The 12,260-nt window shown below is 43.5% G+C and overlaps 1 long non-coding RNA gene across 3 annotated transcripts in view; it reads left to right on the top strand.

Annotated features, from left to right (window-relative positions):
* The window catches only part of LOC119526119, a 111,076-nt gene that overhangs the window by 55,996 nt on the left and 42,820 nt on the right, over positions 1-12,260 (top strand). For all 3 annotated transcript variants that reach the window (XR_005215116.1, XR_005215117.1, XR_005215115.1), the window contains one exon: positions 6,049-6,138. This is a non-coding gene — a long non-coding RNA (uncharacterized LOC119526119). The remainder of the gene's footprint in view (positions 1-6,048; positions 6,139-12,260) is intronic.

Raw genomic sequence — 12,260 nt, 5'->3', positions numbered from 1 at the left:
ATACAAATTCCCCTGATTCTGTCTATATGAATTGGAAAACTCATGCAGTTTTTTTAGGGTGTATTGCACATCCTTGTAGGTCAGACTTCGTACCTCACCTTTTGGGGCCTGTTGGAACTTCAGCCTAGTTATATGTCTGGAAGAAAAGAAGGGTGGTGGGGGCAGGTCAAGAGAAGAATTAGAAGTTTCTTACAAGCCAACTCCCTCAGGACATGACACTGCAGTTTCATCTGGTGAAACAGTATTAACCTCTTCAGACAGAGGAGTGAGGACTGTTTGCTGGAAGGAGTTGATTACAGGTTTATCAGGCATAGCAGGGTTAAGCTCTGCAGGTAGAGAGTTTCCTCAGGGCAGACCATTACAGGTTTATCTGGCAAAGACTCAGCAGAATCTAGGGTTTAAATGTCCTCACCATCATCATTATCAATCCACATATCCCCATTCAATGTTCTCATTTTAACAGCAGACACCCTGCAAGGTTGGGTATTTAGTTTACATTGTAATTTAGCCACTCACACAATTGGAATCTTGGTCTGGTTTTCAGAAATCTCAAGTCTGTGGCTACATGAAATAAGATTTTCTTTCAGGAAACATATAGAAACTTTCATTTCCTTCATGTGTCGCTTAAGTCGCAAATTTGAAAACTTCAACTCATTCCTTTCTTTTATAACTGTATCCAGCATATTTAGCAAGAACTAGCCAATATCATTATACTTTTTAACTCCACAAAACTCTTTAGGTTGTCAAAAACACTCTCACCCACAGCCTCATCTCTTGTCAGCATTTGAGTAGCCCTATCCAGTGGCGATATTTTGCGTATCTCTATCGCCATGCCATAGACAATCAGTGCTCTCTTGATTATTGGAAATAAAGTCATTAGTGCCTTTGAATCTAATCATATCAAAGAACCCATTCCAAAAACCCAAGAATCAATGCAGAAATCTCATCCTTAAGATTCTGTTTCTCAAGAACCACTCCCAGTACCAAAGCTATATTATTCAGGATTCTCTAGGGAAACAGAACGTACAGGGGATATCTGTAAATATTATGGGATCTTTATAAAAATTGTCTCACTTGACTGGGGATGGATAAGTCCAAATTTCATGGGGCAGGCTGCAAGCTAGAAACTCCAATGAAAGTTTTTGATAAATTCCCCAGGAGAAGCTGGCTGGCTCAAGTAGAGATGGAAATCCTCTCTTCTTACTGTTGAAATCATTACTTCTCCTTTTAAAGTCTTCAGCTGATTGGATGAGCCATCTCTCATTGTTGAAGGTGATTTCCTCAGTTGATTGTAGATGCTATCAGCCATGGATACAATCAACTTACTGATGATTTAAGTCTATGAAATGCCCACACAGTAACAATCAGACAAGTGCTTTCTTGACCAAACACCTGACACCAAAACCTGGCCAAGTTGACACATTAACCTAACCTTCACACCCTTGATCCCATAACCCCACTCCAACTACTGCTCCATTTCTCTGTTCTTTACAGCTAAACTTCTTGAAAGAACTATTTAAACTTGCTCTCTCTTTTCTCTGTTGAATCCAATCTAATCAGGCTTCAGTCTCACCATTTCACTGAAACAGTTCTTTTCAAGGTTACCAATTCTGTCATAATGCCAATGGTTATTTCTCTTTCCTTATTTTATGTAGCCTCTTAGTTGGACATATTGACCATCCCCTCCTTCTTGAAACCCATACTTTAACTTGGCCTTTAGGAAATTACTCTCACTTCTCTACTCCTGCCTCACTAGCAGTTCCTCTCAGTTTCTTTCGCTAGTTCCTTCTCATCTTTCCTACCACTTTTCTATCTCTACTTACCCCCTGGATGTTCTGCTGGTTCCACTGCTTTAAAAACCATTTGTATGTTGAGGATTTCCAAAGTTAGACCTGCAAATTCAACCACTACTCTTTATTCAACTCCTATATTCAACTTATTATACATCTCCACTTGGCTATCCAATAGGAATCACAACATAATTCTCAAGCTAAACTTGATCTTCCTCCACAAATCTGAATATCTCATAGATTTCTCCTTCTTGATAAATGGCAACTCCATCCTAAAAAACACTAAGGTTAAATTTTGGAGTTATTCTTTCATTCTGTCACATTTCACATGCAGTTCATCAGCAAATCCTGGCAGCCTTACTTTCAAGTCCGGTAATTTATATACCAATACCACTCTAGTCTAAGCCACCCTCAAACTTTCCAACAGCTTATTTCATTCAGATGAAATTCAAAAGCCTTTATCATGCCTCATAAGGTCATTAATGATCAGCCACCCCTGTTAATTCACTGACTTCATCTCCTACCTCATCATCCCACTTCCCCACCTCCCACCCCCACTAGAATGCAAGCATCATGAAAACAGAGACATTGTTTTTTTCACCACTGTATACCCAGCAACTACAACATAGCCTGGCACATAGTAGTAACTCAAATATTTGTTGAATAAATGAACGCTTCATGTTTTTTTGTGTAGAAAAACAACTATTTGTAAGTTAAAATTCTCTAACACAAGAGTTAGGAATAACTGTCGCAACACACCTTGCAAATGATCATGACACAGCAGTGGGGTTACCATGACAGCATTGGTTGAGAATTATGGCCGTCAGCTATAAAATAAAATTATTTAAAAAGAAAACAACAGTAGCGGAAGAGAGTGACCAACAGCATCTGAAGCATCAGAGAGGTCCAAACTGGTAAGAACTGAAAAACATTTTTTTTGTTTAGGCGATTGGGAGGACTAGCAACCTTGAGAGCAGTTTTTACAGGTTGTCGGGCAGAAAAGCCAGATTGCAGTGGGTTGATGGTATCCTCTCCCTCACAATCCCGATTCCTCCCTCAAAAAACACCTCCACATCCATTGCAACTCTCCATTCTTACAGTCACACTGTCACAACTGTATACTAAATACCCCCCATGGGGCAGTGTCAGTCCCTGCCTTCCAGCAGGGATTAGCCTGGTGGAGGAAGGCTCAGGGAGCTCCCAGTCAGATGGATGCCTGTGTGCATGTATGTGTGCAGAAATAATAATCATTAAAAGACAAAAAAAAAAAGTAAAAAAGAAACAGGAATGACCCTAACGTTCAATAAATACTTGCTAAAGGGATGCCAGAAAGAAGAGGCAGATTAAGGGAAGGGAGGCAGAGAAACCATTTCCAGCTCTGAAGCACCAGGACTGACTGGGATGTGAAGTTCATAATTCGTAGCAAATAAATCCTGGAGGGCCCAGTCCTCTAACCCTTTCAGAAACCACTCTCTTTTCTTGACAGCTGAGTCCTTCTTCTTGGAGGCCTAGGCTAGGAAGGGTTCTCGCCAAATGTAGTCTGGTGCCCTGCAGCCAGGATGATGGATGGGGAGGCAAGAGTTGCTCAGAGCAGCTGAGCCAATGGGACTTAGCAGGGAGAAATATGTGGCAGTGAACACAGCCCTGTCTGTAGAGAGTGCTGAAGACCAAAGGACAGAACCCTGGAAGCACCAAACTTGTAAGGGGGTGCTTCACAAAGGATGCAGGGAAGGAAGTGTCAGAGAAGGATGGGGAAAACAAGAAATGTGAAGCATCGTGGAGAAGACATCTTCACAATGAGACAGGGGACAACAGTGACTATTGAACACTGCAGAGACTTCCCTGTTGTAAGGCTTTGAAATGTTCTTTAGATTTAATCATTAGGAGATCCCTGGGGAACGTGGGGAGCACAAAATCAGTGGAGAGAAGAAAGAAGCCAGGTTTCAATGGGCCAAGCAGCAAATGGAAAGTGAGGAATGGATACAGGGTCTGTAGGGTTGCAGCCAAATAAAAATACAGGATGCCCAGTAAAATTTGCGTTTATCTGAAATTTGAATTTCAGATAAATAATGAATAATTTTTAATGTAAGTATTTCCCAAATATTGCCTGGGATGTATTTATACAAAAAAAAAATAATTTGTTGTTTATCTGAAATTCAAATTTAACTGGGCATCCTGTGTTTTATCTGGCAACTCTTAACGAGGTGGCATATGGACCTCTCTCTCAAGAAACTTGGCTGGAAAGAAAAAGTGCTAGGGCCATAGCTGGAAGAGAACACAGGTTAATAGAAAGTTGTGCTTAGTGTGGGATCATCTGAGCAGACAATAAAGCTTTCTGTAGCATGTTTGGAGGCTAACGGAAGAGCCTTTGGAGGGTGAGACTGAAGACACAGTTGGAGGAATAGTTGATTATTTAAACCATCGGCCTCTAGCCACAGCCAGAAATCATTTTGCTGGACCCACCCATTAAAAAAAGTCAGTCTTTCCCCAAACTTCCATCCCACAAAAATGCTCAGAGAATACCAACTTCCAATTTGAATTTGCAAATGTATTGCTGCTGCTTTCAAACTATGTGAATTTAAAGAGGTCTCTAGCCACTACTTTTTTTTTCTTTTGTTCTATCCTTTTCTTGGTGTTTGCTAATGGACCACCATAGCTGCAAACGTTTTTCTAAACAGAGCAATCTACTTTGCCAATGTCAATATTTCTTAAAATTCTGTCACCACAAAGAGCCATTTTTAATAGCAAGGTTCCATTACCAGGTCAGGGCCACAAGTCTGGGTTTTTACAAGTGGATGAATCAGATTCAGGCAGTAATGAAGCTCATCCTTCCTCTTTTTCTATTTTTAACCTTGGTGCTAATAGTGAAGTTATCAAAGGATCTTTTGTTGGTGAAAGAATTATATCATCGTAGTCATCACATGACATATTCAACAGCTGTTCTTCTGCATTACACCAGTTTCCAGAGCCACATGTGGTTTGAACACTGAAAGACTGGTGTCCTTTTGCTTATTTTAGTTCCTTTTCCTCTAATGCCTTGGATTTCTGCCAGATTGGGATTTTGTCAGTCTGTTTCTGTGTCTGTGTAAAAGGCAGAAAGAGAGAGAAGTTTTTAAATTTTTTTCCCTTTCCACAAATACTAACCGTTAAGTCTATTGTGTTTCAATTTGTTTTGGGGCAGAGTCCAGCCCCCCAAGTCTAATTCTTTGCTCTGTTTTAGGCATGTGGACCCCACAGCAGAAGCAGCACTGTGGCTTCCACTGCCCTCTCCAAGAATGTGCCTGGCTGCTAATTCTGTGGACATCTCCTTCTTTACAAAAACTTTGAGACTTTCAGTAAGGAAAAAAAATGACAACATAAGGCTGCACAAATTCCCGTTCTCCCAGATTACTTGTTCTGTTTTAGCGCCAAAACAAGAGTTTGTCAGCTTTGTTGTAAAGAAGGCAGCAATGGACAGTTCCAAATACTACTTGTTCTGTTTCTGATTAACTTCATGTTTCACACAGAATCCATGTAGGTGGAGAACAATTACTTTGAACAGATTTCCTAAAGATAGTTCACAATTTTGCCTTTTGCTTCCTCTCTCATTGTACTCGGGCTAGAGCTTGGTCCCCTCTGCTCCCTGGTATTCGGGATTGGAAGGATGGAGGTTATATTTGGCATTTGCTTTCAAGTAAAATATCTACACCCAGGTAGTAATTCATGGCTCTCCTTCTTTCTGTTGTGCTATCTCAAGGCCTAGACAAATTCAGAAGGGGCAGAAACTAAAGCTGGGGCCAGGGCAGGGAAGAGAAGAGAAGTTTCTTTGGGGATCAAAATATCTGTTGAGTCTTCAATAGGCAACATTACTAGTGGTCCCCCTGTAGCCCAATATCTGGATGGACTTTTCCAGGAACCTCACCTAGAGGGTGAAGGTCTTAGACTAAGCCAGAAAGGACTTTGAAGACCCTCTCGTCAAGAGGTTTCTAGAATTTTTAATTTTGTGGTCCATTACAACGTGGAGGGAAAATAATATAAAAATAATGGGTTGGTTATCATTTTTATCTTGCCCATTGAGCAAATAAAATAATCATCTACTGTAATCATCATTTCAGTCATTTTAACATGAAAATATGAAAAACGTATTGTCTTAATTTATTCTTAGCTTAAAAAATGTATCCCAGTCTTTTGGTAAGCTCATACCAACAACACAAAAATACATTAAAATATGTGTGTATTGATCTATCACCATAATCCTTAACTTTTTCTTATTGCACAGGCAACTATAGTATGGTAATTAAGTACATCCGGGGCCAGAATACCTGAGTTCAAATCCAGGCTCTACAACTTATGAGCTGAAGAACCTCAGGTAAGTTACTTAACTTCTCTGAACCTCAGTTTTATCATTAATTAAATAAAGGTGATAATAATGGTATACATCTTCCCATGATTCTGAGGATTAAATGAGCTAATAAATGAAGAGCAGTTAGCATAGTACCTAACAGAGATAAAACATTCAGTAAATGATAGCTACTATTTTGATAATTTTGCTTCAGACCAATGTAGTCTTCACAAATTGGTTCCTGGAACCACTGATGGAGCAACTCTTTCCTTTTCCAGCTGATTTAAACTGAAGTCCAGAGTAGGCAGGATTTATCCAACTAAGGTCATGGCTAGTTCATGACTGGAACAGGACTAGAACTCCTGGCCAAGTCAGGCATACATTTTTGAGGTCTCCTAGAAATAAAGAGAATTTGGTACATGATAAAGAGAATTGGGGGAGGGGGTGGGTCAGGAATCAGTGGGTAAGTGCCCAGTGTCCTCTGTGGGGGGAGCTGGCACTTTAGCAGGGCACAATGACCAGTCTGGGAACCACCAGGAAGCCCAGCCACTGTTGCTCTCCTTTCACCTTCCTCCGACCCCAGAAAAAATGAAAACAGGAGCAGGTTCCTGCCTGGAGTACTCAGGGCTGAGTATTTTACAGCCAGGACGTTGGGGGGTGGGGGGTCCCAACATGGGATGGGGCAGATGAGTAACAATGCACTTGGCAACCCTTCCTCCTTCTGCCTTCAGTCCAGCCCCAGAACACCCCACGCAGCCTCAAAGGCCTGCCTCTTACAACTCTGCCGGTGGGCCTGCCTCCAGGACAGAGTCTGTTGGGTGGAGGGCCTGCCCCACCCAGTCACCAGACTCCAGAGAAGCCAGCGCCGGAAAGAATGCCCCAACACTATGAATGGTTTTTGCTGCTGTGGTTTGGGGGTCATTTCCCATTTCTTAAGTCGACACTGCCTCGGTGAGGGCTGCTGCATCAGGTGGGATTGCACTCAGTGGCTGGTAACAGAATCCACATCACTGTAGCTTTTTTCTTTTTCTAGAAATCAGGCTGCCCAGGGAAAGCTCCTTCAAGCCCTCCTGCTCCATCATCCTTAGCACAGGGCTTTCATCCTCGTGACTGTCTCTTGCTCACATTCCAGGCTGGAAGATGAAAAAGTAAATGACAAAAAAGATAAAAGGAAGGAATGTGATTGTTATCAGGAAATCAAAACTTTCCCATAAAACCTCCAGTAGTTTCTGCAGATGCCTCATTGGTCAAGCTGTGTCACTTGCTACTCCTAGCTACAAGGGAGGCTGGGAAATGAAATTGTTTGTTTGGGCAACAAATTGGGGTTTTATTAGTGAAGAAGGAGGGAATTGATACTGGGTAAGAAGCCTTGTCTGTCATAAAGGTGTAATCAGAACAAAATTGAGACATTTGCCACCCACTCTGGCCCCCAAAGTCTACTTAGGCAGGATCATGTTTAAAAGAATCACACATCCAGCTCTAGAAAAGCCCTAAAGCGTATATGACCCTTTACTGAAACTCTTGCGTGCATGTATAAGCTCACACAGTACAGCACCCAGGAAGCCTTTTTTTGCAAGCCTCTTTATACTTTTCTCTGCCTCCTCTCAATAGCTGCTCCAATAGCCCTCTTCCTGCAAAACAAGACAAACGAAAGAGAACAAAGACCAGCAGCAGCCTGGGCTGAGGCTGACCCTCTCTGCATGCCCTCTCACCCTTCCTCCATGTTTCCATGTTTTCCTCTCAGGCTTCTCTGTGCCGTTTCTTGTGGAAACAATTTTGGCTCTGGCTTTTACAAAGTCTAGATCTCCACCCATGACCCCTCTAAGCATAACCAAGGCTGAAAATAAAGAATCTGGGTGATGGAAAGTCCTGTAAATCACACTTTAATATTTTCCCCTGCTACCTAGGTTACAAACAATCCAATGTAAACTCAAGCCCTTTTGTAAAACATCTGCAATACCCTGTCAGGGGTCACTCAGGCCATGGAGTCCTGCCCCCTTCCATCTTCCTCACCCCTCATCTGTGCTGTCAGCTTTAATCTGAATTTCACTCCCCACTTTAAAACCCATCCTACTAACTTCAGACAAACAATTTCCATCTGCTCCTTCCCAGACCCACTTAAGGAGGAGGCTTTCTCCATCAATCTCACCTGGCTCCAAGCCAGGCCACTGTGCCATTCAGGTGAGCCCCTGGCTGATAATATTTTTATTTGTACTTGGACCACATGTCGGTTTTCTTTATATCTCTTGTCTGTCTTTCGCATCAGGCTGGGAGCAACCTGAGTGCTGGGCTGGGTTCCCATCAACCCTTTGGGACAACAGTTATTCTTTCCTCTTCTTTTTTTTTTAATTCTTTTCCCAGCTGATGTTTTTTGGGCACCTGCCTTGTGCCAGGTGCTAAGGTGGGTGCCGAGGCTAGGAGCAGACCCTTCCCCATCCTCCCTCAGGACCTGCCTCTCCTGATCCTTTTCCTGCCCCCAGACTGCTCTGTCTGATACACTGGGGAGACTGACCACTGTCTTGACAGATGAGGAAGGGGGGTTAGAACCAGAAATGAGCCCCCACTGCTCTCTTCTTGGACCCCAAGCTCACTCCACTCTGATGGCTCCTCTGAAAAACCACCGGCCTCCTCCCGGTGTCCCGGCAGCCTGTGTTACTGTTGGCTCTGCCTGCGTCTCGCACAGCCAGGCACTGAAGGAGGTTTTATTCCAAATGAGGGCAGTCAGCTAAGTTTCCAGACCAAAGATTTTTCCACTTCAAATTTTTCCTCTTTCCTTTTTTGCACAGATAACATTCATTTTGTGGAGAAGGGACGGACCCTTTCCTGATCTAAGGGTTAAAGCCTGGGGAGTACCTGGGGGTGGGGGTGGGTGGGGCACTGGCCAAAGTCCTTCTGTTGTGAGGGGAGACAGGGAGAAAGCAACAGGGAGGAGCTTTCTAGGCCCCAGGGAAGACAAAGGGAATAAGATCAAACCAGTGAAGGCCAAAGCCTTTTCCCCTTCCTACCCCACACTCCATCCCACGTCCCCCTTCAACTCCCTTTCTCATCTTCTTTTATCTCCTTCTCTTCCTTCTCTTACTCGTCCCTCCCTCTCCTTCCTCACCATTCATGCATTCCATCAGCAGGCATCTATTTAGTACCTTCTGGTATCAGACACTGTGCTGCTTGCAGAGACGACTGAGTCAAGACTCCAGGCTCCTCCAGAGGAGTTGTGGAGGGCGGGGCAGACCTGCTGACAGGCCAGGGAAGCTACATTTGGCAAAGAGAGTTACTGGTAAATCTCCTAGCACATTCAGGTGTGCAGGCAGCACATCTAAAACTGAGGAAACTCTGGGGATCAAGGAGGCAAGATGTGAGAAACTCCAAAAAGTACCCATCTGGTGTAGCCGATTCACCTATGTAGCTCCTCTCTCCTATCTCATCACAGGGAGGGGCATCTGAGTGGGGAAGAACATGGGCTGTACATACAGACTGCCCCATGTTCAAGTCTCAGATCTACTGCTTTCTGTGTGATCATAAACAACTCACTTAATCCTTTTGTCCTCAACTTTTTCTTCTTTGAAATGGGAAAAATAATACTGGTCTCACTGGATGATCATGAGGATAAAATGAGGTAATATACACCAGAGTGCTTTGCTTCAGGTGTGGGTTATATATATAATATTTTGACGAGAAGCCAAGAACCTTCACACGGTGGTCCCCGATTCATTGCCAAAGGCTACTGGAGGAAGGAGAGAACAGGGTGGGGAGACGCTGCTGCAGCTGGTTTAGGTGATAAGCGATTAGGGAGTGGTAGTGGGACAAGGATATGGAGGCCCAGAGGATTCCAACAGGACTCTGGATTGCTTTTTGCTACTGAAGTAAACCACCCCAACTTTATCTGGGCAGCCCTCTGGCTGCTCTTGGCAGGGGCTTCGGAGAGGCTGTGTGAGTCAGGTCCATGTGGCTGATGTGGGGAGGGAGGGAAGGTTGGGGGGGACTGATGCCCAGGCTGGGCCACGCTGGCTTGGAGAAATTGTTCCTGAAAGTCCCTGGCAGGAAGTGGGCTGCTGTGGACTGTTAACCTGCCATGCAGATCGACAAGTAAACAGTCTTCAATGAGAATCCCAGATGCCCTGTGCGTTCCAGAGAACCAAACAGTCCTTCCAGGCTCCAGGTAGGGGCCAGCTCGAGGAAGCCCTGCACATAAGCTGAGGCAGGGCTGCTGATCTCTCACCCCTCCAGCATCTGGATGGGGGTCTTGTCCAGGAGACCTCAGTATCTTCCTATAACCAGACAAGCAGTGTCCACACAGAGAAAAGGAGCCTGGCAGTACAGATGGCACAAATGTATCACCCTTCGCTCGGGGTGGGAAAAATCATTCTGGGGTCTGCTTGGGCTTTCTAGACAGAGCAAATGAGCTGGGCTATAGACATGGGTGACCATGTGGTAGGTTTCCGTGGATACCCCCAGTTTCCACCACAGTTAGATCCATCACCAGTCAGGGCACAGCTGGGTTTGGGAGGATGCCAGGTAGTTACTGTATATATGCTGGGAATTTATTGGCTTGTGCTGAGGAGGGGTGGAAAGGGAGGGGAGGAAATGGAACACATCTGGTGATCTGGTTTTTTGTTTTCCCACTCCCAGCTAAGGACCTTGGCTGATTTGGGAGCTGGAGGAAGAAGGCATGGAAATAGAGCAAGGGTATGGGAAAATAGGGCAAAGAGCACATGCCACATGGCTGGTTTGATCCTGGGAGGGATCCAGGTTTGATCCTCTTCTCCTCATGGAGTAGGAGAGGCTCAGTTTCCCCATCTGAAAATTCAGTGATGAAAAAGAGTGTGAACAAATGTACATTTAGCAGTATCTCCAACATGGAAACAACATGCAATCATATATCCACATGTAAATCTGAAGAAGCATATAAACATACATACCCAAACATGCATACCTTCAAACATGCATACCTTCAAGTATACTTTTAAACATAGCCATAAACTCTACAATGAAAACCCACACTTCCTTTCTTACACACACTGTCACTGAAATGCACATAGACTTGTTCATCAAGACCAGAGGAGGTCATGTTGCCCCTTAAGATCAAGATAAATGTGCCTCGAACCATCTTCATTCCTTGGATTCTGCAGAGTCTAATGCCTACCTCATGTTTTCTGCAAATAGCCAGAGGGCTTTCCTGACTTTGATTCATTGGTTGAGTTTATGGTCTTCAGCCATCCCTGATGACCATCCCTGCTCCACACCACCTCGGTTCATATGGAGAACACGGGAGAAACACTCAACAAGGCTTCTTGTGATGTATCAAACTTAGGAAGGTTCAAAGAAATGAAGAGATTTACATCATATCAATGCAAACAACTTAAAAGTAAACAATAGATATTTCTGTTCTTATTCTTAAAAATCCACTGGTTATTTTCATAGTTCAGGATCCAGATTTTTTCCACATTACTCAATGACTCTCTTTATCTTTTTCTCTGTCGTCTTCTTAGGAGCAAAACTAAATTCCTCTCATTTTCATTTATAGAGCAATTCAGCTCTCTCCAACCTCTATGCCAAAACTTGGCTTCTGAACCCCTGTAGCATAGCCAGAAACCACTGGAAACTCTGAAAATAGCCCCCCTGGCTTGTTGATTAAGATCCTAGATCAGAGGCCATCTGCTGCCCTCATTGTCCTCCATTAGGGAGTAGTTTATATTTTTCCAGTTAAATATAAATATTCAAATACACACTTAGATACAGAAACACAGAGCCCTCTATTCATCTTCTCCAAATAGATTAGACAGAAAATGAACTCATCTATACCATGCTCAGTAAGTTAAATCTAAAATTTCCCCCCTCACTTTCCACTCCCCACTTGTAGAGTTCCCAGGACTCTTCTCCCCCTGGATTTACTCATTTATAAAGTCAACATCACTGAGAGTCTGTTATATGCCAAACACTTTTTTGGGGGATGCAAAGATGAATATAGCAATGCCTCACAACTCAAAAGAGCTCAAATTGTAGATGGAGTGTCAGATAAGTACGTAAACATAAAATCATGATAAAATGAGATTGTGATAGAGGAAGTAAAATGTGCTATGAGAACACAGAGGAAGGGCGGTTTAACCAGTTTGGGGTGGGGGATATAGAAATTCATCACTTAAAGAAGAGGA

This window comes from Choloepus didactylus, chromosome 2 (genome assembly GCF_015220235.1).
Source record: "Choloepus didactylus isolate mChoDid1 chromosome 2, mChoDid1.pri, whole genome shotgun sequence".
NCBI classification, from domain to species: Eukaryota; Metazoa; Chordata; class Mammalia; order Pilosa; family Megalonychidae; genus Choloepus; species Choloepus didactylus.
Note: the sequence above shows the minus strand (reverse complement) of the source record. Positions and strands in the feature narration are given on the sequence as shown.